Below are 7,581 nucleotides of genomic sequence, written 5' to 3'. Positions count from 1 at the left end.
TCTATGTTCCTTTCTGGATGGCCAATAAACATATGAGAAAATGCTTCATTAGTCATTAGGGAAATGCAAATGAAAACCACAACGAGATAGTGCTGTACACCTATTAGAATGCTCAAAATGAGAAAGACCGACCATGCCAAGTGTTGGCAACGACGTGAAGCAACTGGAACTCTCTTATGTTGCTGGTGGGAATGTAAAAACAGTACAACCGCTTGGACAACAGTTTGGCAGCTTTTTAAAAAGTTAAACATAGCGCTTGATTTGGCAGCACATGCACTCAAGTTGGAACACTATAGAGGAGACTAGCATGGCCCCCGCGCAAGAATGACACACAAATTCGTGAAGTGTTACATATTTAAAAAAAAAAAAGTTAAACATACAACTGTCATATGACCGAGCCGCTCTACTCCTAAATGTTTACCCCGAAGAAAAAGAAATATATATGCACACAAAGACTTGTATATAACTGACTGTTCATAGGACCATGACTTACAATAAGCAAAACCTGGAAGCAACTTGAAAGCCCATCAGCAGGTGCATGGATGAATAAAACTGTGGTGTATCCATGCGATGGAATATCATGCAACAAGGAAAAAGAAATGGACTACTGATACATGCAATAACATATAGATCTCAAAATAATTATGCTGAATGAAATAAGCCAGACCAAAGAGAAAAGCAGATACTTGTATAGTCTGCTCTGGCTGCCAGAACAGGGCACCCCAGACTTGGCAGCTTGAACAATAGGAATTGGTTGTCTCACAGCTCTGGAGGATGGAGGTCTGAGATCAGGATGCTGGCAGGTTTACATTCTCTTGAGGCCTCTCTCCTCGACTTGCGGACGGACCTTCATCTGGTACCTTCACCTGGTCATCCTTCTGTGTGTGTCTGCACCCTCTTCACTTCTTATGAGGACACAACTCAGACGGGATGAGGGCCCAATCTGGTGACCTCATTTTAACTAATTACCTCTTTAAAAAGCCCTACCTCCACATAGGGTCACATCCTGAGATATTGGGGGCTAGGACTTCACGATATGAATTTTGGGAGGAACATAATTACTCCATCACAGGACTGCACGATTGCATTTATGTAACACTCTAGAAAGCTAAGCTAATCTATACTGCCAGGAAGCAGATGGGTGGCCGCCTGGCGGTGGGGGAGCAGAGGGGTGGGAGGAAGTGGTGGGAGGCCCCAGGAAACTTCGGGGAGCAATGGATATGCTCATTATCTTGATTGTGGAGATGTTTTAATGAATGTATCCATATGTCAAAAGCCATCAAATCGTGTAAGTTAAATATGTGCTGTTTATTGCATGCCAATTATACATTATATCTTGAGCTATTTTTTTTTTTTTTTTTTTTTTTTTTTCATTTTTCTGAAGCTGGAAACAGGGAGAGACAGTCAGACAGACTCCCGCATGCGCCCGGCCGGGATCCACCCGGCACGCCCACCAGGGGCGATGCTCTGCCCACCAGGGGGCGATGCTCTGCCCATCCTGGGCGTCGCCATGTTGCGACCAGAGCCACTCTAGCGCCTGAGGCAGAGGCCACAGAGCCATCCCCAGCGCCCGGGCCATCTTTGCTCCAATGGAGCCTTGGCTGCGGGAGGGGAAGAGAGAGACAGAGAGGAAGGCGCGGCGGAGGGGTGGAGAAGCAAATGGGCGCTTCTCCTGTGTGCCCTGGCCGGGAATCGAACCCGGGTCCTCCGCACGCTAGGCCGATGCTCTACCGCTGAGCCAACCGGCCAGGGCTTGAGCTATTTTTAAAAAGGAATTTCAGGGGTTCAATTCTAGAAAGAAGTCCCCTCCAGGTGTCCCAGGCCTGTTACACTTGCAGCTCCATCCCGTCCACAGATGTGTGTGAGGACTCGGGTGGGTGAATGGCTCCTCCCTGCGCCCTGCCACTTGCTTTCCCGTGTCCCTGTGAACCTGTGACTGGGGAGTCGCTCCTGTGCTTATGTAATGCTGTAGGAGACTGCTGGCCTTCAGGCAGGGGGAGACGAGCCCTTAAACCAGAGAGCTTTCTCCAGCTGGTGGCAGATGAAGAGGTCGAGAGACACAGCCTGAGAAGGAGCAGGCCTACCATTGCTGCTCTGAAGGCGGAGGGGCCATCTGAGCAGGAATGTAGGTGCCCCCGACTTGTTGAGGGGAACCCCTTGCTCATAGCCAGCAAGAAGACAGGGACCTCAGTTACCTCCTTGCACCAAGACTGAATGTTTGACCCCCCCCCCAACAAACTAGTCCTACAACTACGAGAAGCTGGATTTTATGAACAGTGGGAATGAACTTGGAAGTGAATTGTTTCTGAGTGCTTCCAGATTGGACCCCAGGCTGGCCAATACCTTGACTGTGGCCATGTGAGACCCTGAGCCTAGATAGAACCCAGTTGTGCCCACCCAGACTTCTCGGCCATGTGAGACCCCGAGCATAGATAGAACCCAGTTGAGCCCACCCAGACTTCTGACTTACAGAACTGATAACACCTGAGCTAATAAATAGGTGCTGTTTGAAACTGCTGAGTTTTTGCTAACTGGTTATGGCAGTAAAACTAATACAGCTCCTTGGAGAGGGGTTCCCTGACCGTCCTATCTGGAACAACCCTCCCCCAACATCTGTGCTATTTCCTCTCAGGCCCTCTGCGACCTGCAAAGGAACAGTTTTGTCCCTGTTGTCTGACTCTCTCTCATACTAGAACTGGGCCCGTGAAGGCAGAGCCGGTGTTGGTCTAACTCACCTGTGCATCTGGAGTACCTGGGCCCAGCCCAGGCCTGTCCTGTCCCTTGATGACTGTTACTGAATGGGTGAATAGCCCTGAGGACCACCCATGCTGGTGGCCAAGGAAGCCAATGATCGTCCCTGCTCCCCTGAGGGAGGCCACTATAGTGTGCTCATTTGAATTAGAAGAATTCTCAAAGGTTAAAACAAAACTGGACTTCAAAAATTATTTTTATTAATTCCATCTAACCAAAGCAGCTGGTTAGTCCACGTTCTCAGCTAAAACAGAGATTTAACTCTAATCCTTGTTTAAAATTGTTCTGGAAAGATCAGTGATGCTGCTCTTGTTTTGTCAATGAGGACTGACCAATTCCTAGGGCCCCTGAAAATGGAACAGGGGTGGAACACAGTTTGTAGACCCTAGAAAGGTTAAACATGAGGTTTCCATGTCACTCCAGCAATGTCACTCCCTGATATCTGCCCATGAGAAACGAAAAGCTACATGCAAACAAAACTGTGTTTACAGATGTTCACAGCAGCATTATTTATAAGAGCCAGAAAGCAGAAATAATGCAAATGGCCACAAATTGGTGAGTGGATAGATAAAATACGCCACGGCCACACAATGGAAAATCAATCTGACATAGAAAGGAACGAAATGCTGATCTATGCTTCAACATGGATGAACCTTGAAAACACTGTTAAGGGAAGGAAGCCAGACACAAAAGACCATTTGTGTATGATTCCATTTATATGAAATGTCCAGAATAGGCAAATTTGTAGAGAATGTAGGTTAGTAATTTCCCAGGGCTAGAGGGGATGGGAGGATTGGGGACGATGATTAAAGGGTGTAGAGTTTCTTTATGGGGTTCTTTTTAGAATACAAAAATGTTCTAAAATGAATTGTGATGACGGATGCACAACTCTGAGCTCGCTAAAACCCACTGCATTGTATGAACTGTATGGTCTGCGAATTATTTCTCAATAAAAAATATATGCCACAGAAGTAAGAATAAGAACCAAGGGAATGGGCATATATGCACCCTTATGTTCACTGTGGCGTTATTTACAATAGCCAAGGTCTGGAAACAGCCCAAGTGCCCAACAGTAGATGAGTGGAGAAAAAAGCTGTAGTACATTTACATAATGGAATACTACGTGGCCATAAAAAAAAAAAAAAAGGAAATCTTACCTTTTGTGACAGTGTGGCTGGACTTGGGAGAGTGTTATGCTAAGTGAAGTAAGCCAAGCAGAGAAGACAAGTACCATATTGACCTCACTTATATGTGGAATCTAATGAACACAATAACCTAATGAACAAAGTATAAACAGAGGTATGGACACATGGAACAGACTGACAGCTGTCAGAGGGGGGCAGGGTTGGGGGACTGGATGAAAGAAGGTGAAGGGATTAGCCAAAAACATGTATACATAACACCCAGACACAGACAACAGGGTGGTGATAGCCACAGGGAAAGGGAGGAGAGGCTGGGTGGAGGTGGGCAAAGGTAGCGACAGAAAGAGACGTTGCTGGGGCGGAGGGCGCGTGAGGCAGTGGGCAGACAGCAATTTGTGGAGCTGTGCATTTGAAATCTGTGTGGTTCTGTGAACCAATGTCATCCCAATAAATGCAATTAAAAAAAAGAAAAAAGAGAACAGGGTAAGAGCTGTGGGCTTTGCAAGGATGAACACCTGGGAACGGCACTTCGGCCGGGTCCCTTCCTCCAGCGCCCACGTCACTCCTTGGTGGGGTGGGGGGACTCTCTCAACACCACCTCCACGATGCTGACTCTACTTTTTTGTTTTTTTATTTCTTTTTTTTTGGTATTTTTCTGAAGTTGGAAACGGGGAGGCAGTCAGACAGACACCCGCATGCGCCCAACCGGGATCCACCCGGGACGCCCACCAGGGGGTGATGCTCTGCCCCTCCTGGGCGTTGCTCTGTTGCAACCAGAGCCATTCTAGTGCCTGAGGCAAAGGCCATAGAGCCATCCTCAGTGCCTGGGCCAACTTTGCTCCAATGGAGCCTTGGCTGTGGGAAGGGAAGAGAGAGATAGAGAGGAAGGAGAGGGGGAGGGGTGGAGAAGCAGATGGGCGCTTCTCCTGTGTGCCCTGGCCGGGAATCGAACCCGGGACTCCTGCACACCAGGCCGACGCTTTACCAGTGAGCCAACCAGCCAGGGCCTGATGCTGACTCTAAGAAAGCTCTTACTTTCCCGCTCCACTGAAAACACACGGACATTGTCAGGTTTGATCATGGGTGTTCCTGTACTTCCAGAAAAAGAAATATATCTGAAATTTGGCATGTTAAGGCCAGAGACTATTGTATATACAACCTTCAGATCTTCCCTGGTGGAATGAATGATATTGTGAAGGGATATTCGAAGTTTTTCAGGGTCCCTGCTGGGCTGTCTGAGAGCCTAGACTCAGGCCCTTCGAGCCCCTGCAGGAGATGGGCGTGGTGCTGTCCTCCGCCAGGTGTCATGGTGCATCAAAGTCCTGCTTGCCTAATTCCAACGGAGTCCGTGGCCTCCAAGGAATTTCAAAATGCTTGGAAGGAGCTCACCGCATGAATAACACATATGGTGGGGAGAGAAATTCCTCTTGGATCCCCAGTGACCCTGGGTTCGTGCCCAGAGCGCCCCTTTATCAAAGCTATGCAGAGACAGATGTTATTTATGGGAAGTATCAAGTCATCCGGCCCAGAATGGAATCTCGGTTTGGGACCTGGAAACAGACGGCAGGCATGTAAATCTGAGCCTGGAGAGTCTCCTAGCACTGGGGCCACGTACAGAACTCACTCCCTATAGCTTCCTCGGGGCTCTAGTCCGGGCCGGGGAAGGACAGAACCCATCTTTTCTGGCCTTTCACGTACTTCTTCACTTGACTTGTCACTTCAAGGCGAGTCCGGGAGGTGGGTGGCTTCAAGACCATGCCCTTTACAAGCGTGTGGCATTTGTTTTTAACCTTCCTGGGACTTTCTGTAATCATATCTGACAAGTACTTTTATGCCAGATGAACAGAGATGCTTGACTCAACTTGGAGGTTTCCTGACGTCTGCCCCGTCCTGACCCTGGAGGAGAAGGCAGGCCGTAGCTGCCGTGAGTGGCTAGGACAGTATTTTGGCTTGCTTCTCTGGGACCTGTGGGCAGCATCCGGGACCGTAAGGCCTGAGTCTCACAGCTGTCTGGCTTTCTGTGACCCCACCAGCCCTTCACTGGTCTGTACCTCTCCTGCTGGAATCAACATCCACCTCCCGACTTGGCCAAATTTACATTAGATCTTTCAAGATTGAACCACACCCGCCCTACCTTGCCCAAAGGTGCGGACTCCAAAGGGCCTCTTACAAAGCTAAGAATCCTGGGTTTTGCACCAAGGCGGGCAGATATAGGTGACAGGAGACGGAGACTGAGGCCCACTGGATGCTCTGTTCTGACCCGCTCTCGCCAGAGGGCGCCACACTCCTCCTTTCTCACCACCCTGGTCTCCCTTCCAGAGTTCAAAGCCTCAGGGCCAGATTCTCACAATCAAGCCACTTTGCAAACGACTGACTTAAAGGCACTGCAGTTTCCTACTGGGAAATCTGACGATTTTATGAGAAAACACAGAGGACCCAACAACAGCTCTTTGATCAAGTAACCTATTTTCGTATTGAACAACCAAAGTAGCTTCCATTCTAATTTATGACTCAAGAATAATTTCCCCCTTTTCCAAGTATAGCATCCATCGATCCCATTGGGGGTCTTTGGTGGTGAGAGATCCCGAGGAAGTGGCTGTGACGGAACAGGATTTCTCTAGAAAGAGTCTGTCTGAGCAGACTGTTGCTCTTGGGTGCAGCTGTCCTGTCAGGAATTTTTCTTTCTTGTTGGCTGTTGATTACTTTAAGGACAGTGTGATGGAAGCCCTTAGGCACAGAGGGGGAGGTTGGTCCTGGGACAGACTCTCCATTATCACAGCTCTTTCTCCCCCGGGCCCCACAAGGGAAAGCTGCTCAGATATTTGGGGGGGGCACCCTATCTAGGAGTCCCCCAGGGGTGAGAGGTGAAACCGCCCCTTGGAGAGGGACCCCAAACTCACCCATCAGGGGAGCAAGGGGTGGAGGGATCATGCCACACATGGTGTGTGTGTACACTTGTGTGGCTGCGTGTGTGTGTATAAAAGACACGAGGATGCAAATCAGAGGGACCCTCTCCCCCCAATCCCGCCAGCGGGCAAGGCTCACGCCGGTGCCCTAGAGCAGTCTACAGCCTGGGCCTGGGGTCTGTGGTGTTTCCCAGTTTCCTGACGGCCACTTTTGCCATGCCTCTTCCTTCCACCCACGGACTTTTCCACCAGTGACTGGCTCCTGGCCTCACCAGGCTCCACATCACTGAAGGTACCGGCAGCCTTCCCACCGGCCCCTCACCACATGCTCCAGGTAGCCGGGGGCACGGGAGGGCGGCCCAAAGGCCTCGCAGTCTAGATCTTTAATTGCCTGGTCCCCAGGCCCCTCCTGGAAGGGCCAGAGACCTGATCTCAAAACCAGCTCGGATTTCACTGGGGGCCTCTCCGGGTCATCTCGGCCCTTTGTCCCCTGCGGGCCTGTGTTCTCTGGCCACCATTGTCCCCGGTGGGACTGGCCTCTGTGCACTCCTAGTCCCTTCGCCTGGAATAAGCAAGTTCTTGCCTGTCAGCATCTTCACAGTGGAGGTTTCATGTGGTGATAGGGAGGGTGGCAAAGAGAGGGATGCCGGGCGGAGTGGGGTCGGACTCCTGCCCTCCGGCCAGGCCGCCCTCCGAGCCGCCCCGCCCAGCGCCCCGCTCCATGGGCATTGCTGGCGAACGGGTGATGGGGAGGTGCAATCAGCCTGGATGACCCCCAAATT

General features: G+C 50.2%; 1 non-coding gene across 1 annotated transcript; it reads left to right on the top strand.

Annotated features, from left to right (window-relative positions):
- Positions 1-252: 252 nt before the first annotated feature.
- On the top strand, positions 253-359 carry LOC136401976 (U6 spliceosomal RNA). The gene has a single exon (XR_010750894.1). It is a non-coding gene; the product is annotated as a U6 spliceosomal RNA (small nuclear RNA).
- Positions 360-7,581: the final 7,222 nt, after the last annotated feature.

The sequence above is a fragment of the Saccopteryx leptura genome, chromosome 3 (assembly GCF_036850995.1).
Source record: "Saccopteryx leptura isolate mSacLep1 chromosome 3, mSacLep1_pri_phased_curated, whole genome shotgun sequence".
Taxonomy (NCBI): Eukaryota; Metazoa; Chordata; class Mammalia; order Chiroptera; family Emballonuridae; genus Saccopteryx; species Saccopteryx leptura.
Note: the sequence above shows the minus strand (reverse complement) of the source record. Positions and strands in the feature narration are given on the sequence as shown.